A 12,502-nucleotide genomic window follows, 5' to 3' on the forward strand; every position below is an offset into this window, starting at 1 on the left:
TTTTTAGACCAATCTATTCGGTACCACTGCCCTGTCTTTGTCACACTAACATTTACAAAACCCATATGTAAAACTTTTTATCGACATATCTGGCGTTACGACATTGGGGATTATTCAAAACTAAGACAATTAATGACAGACACTAGTTGGGATCTTCTTAAATGTGATAATGTTGATATTTATGCAGAAAATATTACCAAAACAATTTTAGAAATTTCAGGATTGTGTATTCCAAACAAAAATGTTTGTATACGTTCTCGTGATCTGCCCTGGCTAAATAATAACATAAAGAAAAAGATTCGACAACGAAAACGTCTATACCGAAAAGCTAAACAGTTAAATAGTTATACTCATTGGTCAAATTTTCGTCGTGTCAGGAATGATGTCGTATTACTTTTACGTAATTCAAAAAACGAATATTTTAACAATATTGCATGTAAACTTAAGTCATCCGACCTTTGCGCTAAAGACTGGTGGAAAACACTTCGAACATTTATTCCTACCAACACAAGTTCTTCAATTCCTCCTCTTCTTGATGAACAAACACGTAACCTTGTTGCAAATAACTCATGTAAAGCTGATATGCTAAACAGGTATTTCGCAAGCCAATGTTCAATTGACGAAAGCAATCACGATCTTCCACCTATGAACAATTCAAACGATAACAGTCTTCAGTATATTCATATTAACCAGGAAGAAGTCATTGACTCAATCAAATATCTCAAGCTAGGTAAAGCATCCGGTCCTGATGGAATTGATAATCGAATCCTAAAAGAAGCCATGCATCAATTAAGCTATCCATTGTGTGATCTGTTTAACTCTTGTCTTAATACTCAAAAAATGCCTTCTTGTTGGAAAATTGCTAATGTCTGTCCGGTTTTTAAAAAGGGTGATCCATCTCTAGCGTCTAATTTTCGACCTATATCATTGCTAAATACTATTGAGAAGGTCTTTGAGAGAATATTACATAAACACATTTTTAACTTTCTACGTGCAAATTCATTTTTTGCGCCCACGCAGTCTGGCTTCTTGCCTGGTGATTCCACAGTTAATCAGCTAACATATATTTACGATACATTTTGTAGAGCCCTAGACAATGGCCTTGAGGTCAGAGTTGTATTTTTTGATATTAGTAAAGCTTTTGATAAAGTATGGCACAGAGGTGTATTATATAAATTACAACAAGCAGGCATTAGAGGTAATCTATTATCATTTTTATCCAATTATCTTACTGATCGTAAACAAAAAGTAATCTTACCGGGAGCACATTCAAGTCCTATGGAAATTATCGCCGGTGTCCCCCAAGGCTCTATTCTAGGCCCACTTATGTTTTTAGTATATATTAATGATATTATCGCCGACATTCAAGCACATATACATATGTTTGCTGATGATACCAGTCTTTTCATGGTCGTAAATTCACCAAATGAAACTGCAGCCGTATTGCAAGAAGATATTGATAAAATTTCCAGCTGGGCCGATAAATGGTTAGTTTCTTTTAGCCCGTCAAAGTCAGAATCCATGCTTATATCTCGAAAAATTAATAAACCATCGCATCCATTACTGACTATGTCAAACATTATTATACCGAGTGTTAATGTTCACAAGCATTTAGGCGTATTTATGTCCAATGACTGTACTTGGCATGCGCATATTTCTTTTATAAAGACAAATGCATGGAAACGAGTTCATATAATGCGTCGTTTAAAAACGATGCTTGATCGAAAATCCCTAGAGAAAATATACTTTTCGTTTATTAGACCACTTCTTGAGTATTCAGATGTTGTTTTTGATAATTGCACGCAATATGAAAAAGACGAACTAGAAAAAATCGAAACCGAAGCCGCGAGAATAACATCTGGATGCACACGCTTAGTCTCATTAGATGATCTTTATAACGAGTTAAGATGGGAATCTATTAGTCAACGTAGACGTAAACATAAATTAATATTAATGTATAAAATGAATTCTAGCAATGTTCCAATTTACTTACAATCTCTTTTGCCCGCAACAGTGGGGTCGGGTAACAATTATTCTCTTAGAAATTCCTCACATTTACAAACAATTCAAGCCCGCACATCACTATATTCAAACTCGTTCCTTCCATCTACTGTATCGGAATGGAATAATCTTCCTGATGATGTCAAAAACGCTGAATCGATCCTTTCATTTAAACGGCGTATTAACAGTGATAGACTGACTCCAAATCCTTTATTTGCATACGGCGAAAGACGCTCTCAAACGCTACATACGCGCTTAAGAACACATTGTAGCTCCTTAAATGAACATCTTTTCAGACGCAACATCGTAACATCCCCTTTGTGTCTCTGTGGACTCCGCGAAACGACTTCACATTTCTTTCTCGAATGCACCCAGTATGCACATATTCGCGGCGAACTTATCAATACGATATCTATATATTCAGTTCCATGCATTGAAACTATTTTATATGGAGACGACACTCGTGACTACTTAATCAATACTAAAATAGCTGATGCAGTTCATAAATTTATAATTAATAGTAAGCGATTCGATACGTAAATATGCTACAGAACGGCTCCCTTACGCCTTTTCCCCCAAAGTCTTCAAAACCTCCTTCTTCTTTCTTTTGTTTCCCAAACTTCTACCACCTCATCTCCTACTGTCATACTATTACCTACATGTATAACAATTGACACTCTGTAATCAGAGTTTCTTTTTTTTTCTTGCCTAGTGTTTTTCTTGACCAATAACTTTGAATCCAATTATGTTCGTACTAACCTATGCAACTGTATATATACTGAGGCGAGGGAGAAGAACACTATAAGACCTTGTCTTCCGTTCTCATCCCATTCAAACATGTTAATATTTATTATAGATGTTGTATGAAATCGTATGTATAAACATGCTTGTTTGAAATAAATATGTTTAAACTAAAGAAGATGATACAATATACTTAATTTTATCATCACAATGTTTAAGTTTATAATGGGAATTTACATCTAAAGTTTATAGTAAGCTGCAGCTAATAATACACATACTTTACCTGTAACTTTTTATCTATAATCAAAGACGGACAAAATGTGTGGATTATTCTGCAACAATGCATAGGCAGGTCCTAATGTTGTGAAAGAATTACAAAAAATTCCACAAATGTTTAGCAAAATGCATATGCTTAAATGCGCGATCTGGCAAACATTTGGCAAATGCGATTTATTCGTTATGCAACGCAGTAAAACTACATTGGTTGTATAATTGTTATTTTTATATATTTATGTTATATAGTTTTACAATGGTATTAAATGTGAATGCATGAGCATAATAACAACTGTATTTAGTAATGCATATCAAATCATTTAAAGTACTCCCTCAATGTGTATACAAGAAGCCGACGTCGTTTTGAATTGTGAAGTGGGTTGACGTCACACGGTCTGTGCTCATATTGTCATGCTATGCATGAACTGAGCTTTAACATAATGAACTTGAAACTTGAAAACTTGTAACCGGATTTCCATATCGCAGTTTGTAGTTTGCACACTGCGGACAAAGAGGCCAAGTATGCAATTATTGTTTAGGTTTTGTATCACTTCTATATATGTATATTGTATAACCGAACGTGTGTAATGTCTTAATACACCGTTGTTTATTTGCAATAAACTACATGAGTCAAATAAACGTCTCTATTGCTATGTTAAATCAAAGTGTAGTATTGATGCTTAGGGCTAAACAATGTCTATATGCAGAAGGGTCGCGGATACTTTCTGACCGATACCAAAACAGCGATTAATAAATAAGATCGAAAAAAGGATGAATACCAAATTAAATTCAAAATCCGTAAATAAAAATCCTTTTTAAACGATTATGTCTTTATGTGTTATAGTTAATATTTAAACAAAGCATTTTTACCCATTTTAATAAAGAAAACCATTTAGTTAAGTCGGTAAGAGCTTCTATGTTTCTCCAAAAGCTTAATTTTTTTTATTAGTTATATCAGGTGATAGTTATTTCTACGTTGTGTAATTTGAATATACTCATATCATTTTATAGATCTTAATGTGCACACATCAATATAACGACTAAGATAGTTTCTTAAACAACCATTTACGACTATGGTCGTTATTTTGACAAAACACATCACAATTTATTGGCGAGTAAAGTATGCTATTCGTTTCGTAAATCAATAAATACATAATTGTATAATTATATAAATGCCATTAATCATTTAAATACACATAAATATCATCTATATATAATATAAGTCAGCCAAAAGTTTTAAGCTTTTGGAACGCAATTATCAACTTAACGCCGGCAATGTGTTCGGTCATTTTATAGTATAGGAAGAGACAAGCAGACGTGTGTTTTCGAACTCTGACAAACAAATGGACTAACTTTGTTCATTTTAACAAGAAAATCATAATTTTTATTCATTACATAAAGGACATACATAACGGACATTATATGAGCTATTCACTGGTGTTACACTGTTATTGAAATGACAGGAAGAAAACGAAAAGATGAAAAGATGTGAAAGTGATGAGGATTTAAAAGTAGAAAACGTTTATGAAACGCCTGGGTGGTTGGATCAATCAGTGCGGTACTGGGCGAAGCCAATGCAGTACTATGCCAAGAGGGGAATGACGTAAGTACAAGTAACGTATTGGACGTGCTAAGAATTGTAAACGATTCTGACGAAGGGATTTACGAGGGATTAATGGGAGCACCAGTAACGTTTTACACATGTTGAGTAGGGCGAGTGATACTATACATTTCCATAAGCGAAATTTGTCTTCAACTATGGAAGGCAGAACGAGCCAGCACAACATGGGACCAACATACGCGGACATTGTAGCCATGCTTGGAAAAATTGATCTCAAATTAAATGATATGGAATGACGATTCAAGGCACACGAAGTGTGTACGTTTATTAAATTTCAAAGATTACGTCACACTTTCTATAAATGTCTGTGTAATATAGTTCGTGGAGAACACAATAAACGTACACAAATCTATTTCAGTGTTCATAGTGATTTATTTCTGTTGATTTAATCTAACATAATGTTTTCCAATGTTCGTAAAATAATCTGAACTACAAGCTTAATGCAGCGGCCAACTGGCCTCTTGACAATAACATTGAATGACTGTAATATCCGGCCGTGTGCGTTGTACTGTCCAGTTACCTAAGTCAAAAAACATATATAAACAATGAAACAGTCGATTGCAACGTGTGCAGAATCTGACGGGCCGCGTGCAAAACCACGTGCTCAAAGGCAATGACGTAATATGACGCATGCAACGGACGTATAGAGACGGAAGCCCGCCGTTTACACGATAGTATACAACAATCAATGGGCCGCACGCTTAACCAAGACATGACTAATCAGAGAAACAAGCAATAGGCAATTAACTGGATGCCGTCTCCTCGTCTAGTTTGGCGTTAACATATGGTGTATGTTTGCATATCTTTTTAGGCAGATACGATATTTAACTTGAAGCAAAACAAGTATAGATTAATAGATCTACTATCCTTAGTAATATGTCTTAGGCACTATATGTCAGAAGGTCTAGAGAGAGGAAAATGGACAATTTTGAAAAGGAATTCATAATGCTATGGTTACATGTGGATACAATCTCCAAGGATACCAGGGAAAATTTCAACAGAGTAGAAGATACCATCGACTCCATGGGCATTGATATTGAGAGTTCAATGAGACGGATATCGGACCTGTAACAGGACAACAACAGAGAGGATATGAACTAAAAGCAATCGCAAGGCATGAGAACAATTCAATATTCGGCAACATCCCAGAGGAACCAAATGAAACGCCAAAAAATTGCGAAGCAATAGTAAGAAATTCAGGTTAAAGGTCTAGACCAATGTTTAGTCAAATGACGCTGAAACGTTTGTCGCATGGTAGTGCGATGTTGAAAAACATATTGGACTTGCCTTACAATAGCTCATTTTCTTCATTATTTTGCGTTAGTAACTATGCACTTGTGGTCTTTGTGTTTGCGGCCATTTGGACACTTTGTTGAATTGTTATATTGAGTTATAAACTTGCATAATTTGTTATGATCTGATTGTGTTCTTTGCCCCCTGAAACGTGGGTTTAGACAACAAAATCATCCAATTTGACCGGATACATACATAGTTATAATTATAAGTAGGTTTTGGAGGCCATCTTGGCGACCATATTGAAACAAAAATATCTGGAGGTCCGATTTCGGAAAACTTTTAATATGTTTTAATGAACCTCCAGCCCTAACAGGATCAGTCTAAATACATTGAATAGAATTTTTGGGGGGTTAATAATTTGAGTTTTATATATTGACCCGACTAATTGTGACACTATGTGAAAGGCTGTTTGTGAGTATTACATTTATATGCTAATATAATTGTTGCATCCACAATATAAAGTATAAATACAATTTGGTATCGTGTGTGTCACTTAAATGTTATGAGATTCGCATTCAAAATAAGTATTGTTCTATTTTATTGATTTTAAGGACATAATAACGAACAATTCCATATATAGCTAGATATAGCTAGATATCGTTGTTAAAATGTGAGTTTTTGTTTAAATATATGTCAGATTCATCCATTACTAGATTGTAATATGTCCGCAAACACAGCTCACTATATTCATGTTTTCTGTATTATCATTTTGTTGAACATTAGAAAATGTACATTTTATTTACAATAAATTATTTTCTATTCTGTTATGTTCTGTTATAATCCAAAAATAAAAAGTTCATCATCTACTTTCTCATAATCATGTTTTTTATGCAACGAGATAAAACACACTGTCAACACGCAGTTCAAGCAGTATATCAATTTACAAACTACGGAATTATATGGATATTAATCGACCTTAAAGTATTTTCAAAGATTTTTTGAAAAAAATGTTTTATCGAATGTGTGGCCTTGTTCCTCAGTATTTTATGTTTCAACACAAATTTGGGATCAATGACGAGATTTATGGCAACAAAAAACCTACATGTATATATGGAGACAAAATTGGGATAATAAGTACTGGCTATGGTCACAGAAACGCTGTTTTGTATGTTTTCGCGGAAAAGTGTAATTTCGTCAATTATAAAATACAAACCAGGGTTGCTTCCCATTATAAATTTTTTTAATAGAGTTATCGGACGTATGTCCTATTGTGTTTATGGTGAGCAATGCCACAAGTGTGCAATGTGATGTGAACACGTAATTTAATATCTACTGAACTTTTGCTCATACAATGTTCAATACGCAATGTTCTGTGAGTGCAGACTTCTATTGCTGATGCAATTTGCCACATGAACAGCAGACTGACAAATAAAAGTATTGCATTCGCTAGTCACATGAACCAGGATATACACGGCTCTAGGGTGTTGTATCATATCTACTATGGATAATAACTGTACTAGTTTGAAGTGACACAACTCGGTTACTCACAATAGGTATATAATAGCCTCTGGCGATTGACTCATAATAAAATCGCTTGTTTCCATGTTGAAGATTAATACGCATTCATACAGATTGGGATTTCTTGGAATGTTTCGTTCTAGAATATCAGGAATTTGTTGTACATGTTACATTTCTGTAAACGATGGAAAAGTTTAAATTGTGTTTCATTTATTAATGATGTGCATGCGTACCGTACATATTATCTCTTTTTAATAAACTCGTATGATGTACATGTGGGTAACGTAATAAATACTATCGGACCTTATTATATATAGATATAATAATTGAATATTGAAAATTATAAACAAATAAAGACATAAGTATGCATAAATAATTATTGAATTTAAGAAATTATCAAACAAATTATTGGACATTATTACGATTAAATAATAAATGCATTTTGGAATGTTTTATCATAACAGCCACAATTATCGAAATGGAATACTTAAATTTTGGAAATTATTAATAGATGTTTATTTGGGAAGAATATAATAGAATAAATAAATTAAAACAATTTTTACTAAAATATTTTGTAAAACATCAAAAAGAAAACGCAAATATGCAAACCCTAATGCGCATACATACACTTTGAGACTTTTCTAACGCAACACTTATTCAAATCAATATAGCTCCCTTAAATTTGAATGTATTGTGTTGAAATTTAGACCAATAATACTTCAAAACATAATTACACATTTCTGTAAATTTAAGGGAATTCAAAAAAGTATAAAATTTAAAAAAAAATAAAAAGATCATGTCAAAAGTCAAATTCTCAAGATCGTTCAATGTAAAATAATAACATTGCGAAAAGTCACGAATATAAATAAAATTCGAGTGGCTAATTACTTGTGCGTCCTCTCGTGGCTAATACAACGTGCGCACATCTCTTTCTCATTGAAGCAACGCAGGTTTTTTTATATAAAACAAATTGATGGATTTTTCTTCACCCTTCCACAAGGGCTACACTTGGTGACTTTTCTATTGCAACAATTTTTAAACTTGAATATCTCAGATCCAAATAAAGATTTTGATTTAAAAATGTGCGTGCGATCATTTACCTACATTGTGTGCAAGCTCACTAAAATCATTCATCCCTGACGATCGAAATAAACATTCCCGCCCAAAGATTAAATTTTGTACAGACAGCTGTTTCTGGGAACGATAAAAGTCCATTACCTACCAGAGATTGATGACTGTACATGCTGCTTTGTATGGTAACGCTAAGAGTCACTAACTTACTCATGGGTGAATACTGTCTAGCCTAATATTGTTCCATGAATAAGCTCAGAGCGACGACTGTACAAGCTGTTGTGTCTGTGCAACGCTTTCTGTCCCTCACTTACCTTTTAACTTTAATAATATTTTATTGCATTTTCTTTTCGTACATGCATTCATACACATATACAACATGTACATATGTTGCACCGTGCATAGAGTAGATATACTATAAATTGATGTTATCGAATGTATAGAAAAAAGCAAAAGGGTTGGGTCACAAGTTTTAACAACATTAGATGACGACCCTTCCCAGTATTTCCGTTTCGGTAAATAGGGACATTCAAAGTGCACATCGTGAGTGTAATATAAACAATTCAGTAAGTAAATAAATAGACTTTAGCTGACGATAAAAACATTTGAGAAAATGTATTAACAAAAGGTAATTTAATTCACTGTTTTACATTCCAAATTGTTAAGAGAATTGTTAAAATGTGTTTACAGTTAAACATTTATATGAACCTGTTCGAAATCTTAATATATCGTTGAACTTCCAAAAATAACACATTGTTTTGGTTATCAGTTAGTTCTGGGATAGATCTACCGTATAATAGTTTGTTTGCATTAAGAGTGTGGTATGGACGAGTGTTGGTAAAAAGCACGATACGTTGCTCGGAGAAAAAAAAGGACATTTGAAGAAGAAGTGATCTACGTCTTCGACAGGACTATTACAAGCGCATTTTGGATTGTCACGTAGGTGGTTTAAGTGTCAATCGGAATATAAGTCGCTACAGTGGTTTCTTAGCCGGACATGTAGAATTTTTGCTTTCGTTCGCCAACTAGGAGAAAATGAAGGAACTATAAGAGGATTGTACTTCCGCTATACTGCACTTTTAAACTAGAAAGCGTTAGTAAAGACCTTGTATCGATATCAAACTCGTTTCATAACTTAAGAGATGAAGGAATAGTTGAATTTGAGTAAATCGCAAGTCTGCGGGCATATTGTTGCATAGTCGCATCGATTACGTAACAAGTAAGGAATGTTATCTTTTGTGGCTGGGAAAATATCGTTTAAATATTGTGGTAAGGGACCTTTATTGTGTTTATATACGAAAACAAGTTTTGAATTTTCCGTCTGTCATCGAGAGAAACCCAGTCAATTTCTTTTAGAAGTAGAGTAATTTTAGTTGATCTTGTTAATCCTGTTACGATACTAGCTGCATCCAATTGAATTTTGTCTAATAGTTATTTTTCATATTTTGCGCAGTTGTCCCAAGCAATGGATGCATACTCACTTACCAGAGAGTGAGTGCTGTACATGCTGCTGTATATTGGAAGCCTTTCAGTTTCTGACATGCTACGATCGGCACCTCCTTCTGCCATTTTTAGTCGGCTGCAAGTACACATTAATTTTAACATTTTAAAGGGACCGTCAACCGCGATTGACGAAACAAGACAAGTTGTAAAATACCGTATTTGTTTACAGTAAGATCATATTTTCAGTATATTCGTTAATAAAATTTCGCGATGTGAAATCGAAAGTACATCGCGAAAAAAGTGACATAACGATATACACAATAAAATAACGCAAATAGATTGATCATTAAAATATAAACAATTAAGCTACGCATGCACAATTTGTATTCCTGTGTTTACCACGTGACGATGATGATCTATACTACTTGCGTTATTTATAGTTACCTGGTACATGTGCCCAGTAAAATTTAATACCGAATATACTGAAAATATGAAAACTTAACAACTTTTTCAAGTAATGTAATATACCAGTCGTGATATTTGAATCAATATAAACTAATAATTTAAAACAAAATACGGTATTTTAGAATTATTTTTTTTTCGTCAATCGCGGTTGATGGTCCCTTTTATGGAATAATATCATAAGATGTCGATAACCCAGTTAACATGCTAGTTCGAAGATAGCTTTTTGACAGAAATTGATCTTATAGATGGTCCAAACTCGAGTGTTATGAGCATAATCTGGAAAAGATCTTAACGTTTCCTTATGAGTCACTGTGGTCTTCATAATGCTTTTTATTCTCTTACTATACACAGTTATTCGCAAGTAACGTATGGAATTACCCAGTCAATATTATCCGTTGTATTTGTATGCGTGTTGGGACTTGTAATTTGATGCAATTGCTAAGTATTCATGTCATATAACGTGTAAGATTTTACATTCAGCAACTCAAGTTTGTATGGCAAAACCCTCGCCTATTTGAGTAGAAATTGCAATAATACAGTAGTATTTAAATAAATGAAATCGAAAAATTGCTTTTGCACTTTCGATTTCAAAATAATCTCGCTAATAATTTTAAAACGAACTGTATTTGTTAGAGTATATAATGTCTCGAAATAAATTATTGCGGCATATGGAACAAACTTTGTTCAAATAAAATAAAGTAGGCATTAACAATACTGCGAGCATTACTTATCACACATGAACATACCTTCAGCTTAATCAGGTCGATTATAACACATGAACATACCTTCAGCTTAATCACTCGATAAATGTCAATCAGGAGTAATGAATATACCTTTAAAGGTATACGTTGTATTTATAGCGTTCGCTTCAGATCGATATGGCATACTCGGGTATGATACAGGAAAACGTTTAACAGGTGTAACACAACTCTTTTAGTTAGGTTAACAGCAAGGGACAGTTACATATACGTTCGTGTGTTCAGCGCAATTGAAATGGTTGTATACGCCCAAGCCAACGTTTTTTTTTAGTAATATTGATCATTTTGTGCTCTGTGTGCCTCGGGTTTTCCGACATCAGATAGTGATGATAGTAAAGCTGGGGGAGCTGAAAGCAACATTGTAAACTAGTCGCTCATCTTTGATTCAATGTCACAAAGTAAAAAAAGCTCATTGTAATATTTTTACTCATAGTTATGAGTAAATTTATTATTCCATATTCTCAAAATACTATTAAATACTCATCATCAATTTCAAGCATATCATCATCATCCTATCAACATAATTGTCATTATCATACAAATAATAGCCCAAACGACAAATAGGAGTGAGTGTTTGTATTTGACAGGACTTTCGACATATAAATGCAAAAAAACAATTCTTCTGACGCCCAAACAGTGTATGTGTTCCATGTGCAACGGAGATCGACATCAATGACACCGCTCAGTTGATGAGTCTCGAGACACTTTAAACGGTGTAACATCCTTGTTCAGATGTGTAAAGAACTGAAACGATACTATTTAAATGATGTAGGGCATTTCATTATGAATACTTAACATGCACCTGTGTGGCATGTGAAAAGTGCAAATTTATTCATAAAAATTCGAAGGCAAGTATATACCTAAAATCAAGAGTTACGGTTGGAATAAACTGATCCCCGCCGATGCTCAAAGTGAACACAGGACGCCCCCAACGCCCATCAATCACGTTAAATTGCCTAAATATTATAAACTACAAATGTGAAACATTAATTTGTTTAAAGAAGCTGCTATTATCTGCAAGATTCATCCACCACCACCAATCAAGAGAAGTGTACATGACACGTACACCCCATACAATAATCGGTAGTAATGAACGATTTAGACAAAACCGCGAGCGGGATACGCAACCCTACTGCTCATTTTTCTTTCTTTGTTCTTTTAATGGCAGGGGGATGTACAAGGACCCATGGCTCAAGACCGGCGTCTAGGTGCTTTCATCACCTCCCGAAACCTCCAATTTTAGAGAAATCTACAAATAAGCAGCTATTATTATACTGTAAAAATTAAGTATTCTTTAGCAAAACATGTAAATAAAACATTATCAATCTCATGGCGCAAATTAACATAACAAACAAACATCAAAAGCATCTCGTAC

Source organism: Dreissena polymorpha, chromosome 11 (assembly GCF_020536995.1).
Source record: "Dreissena polymorpha isolate Duluth1 chromosome 11, UMN_Dpol_1.0, whole genome shotgun sequence".
NCBI lineage: Eukaryota > Metazoa > Mollusca > Bivalvia > Myida > Dreissenidae > Dreissena > Dreissena polymorpha.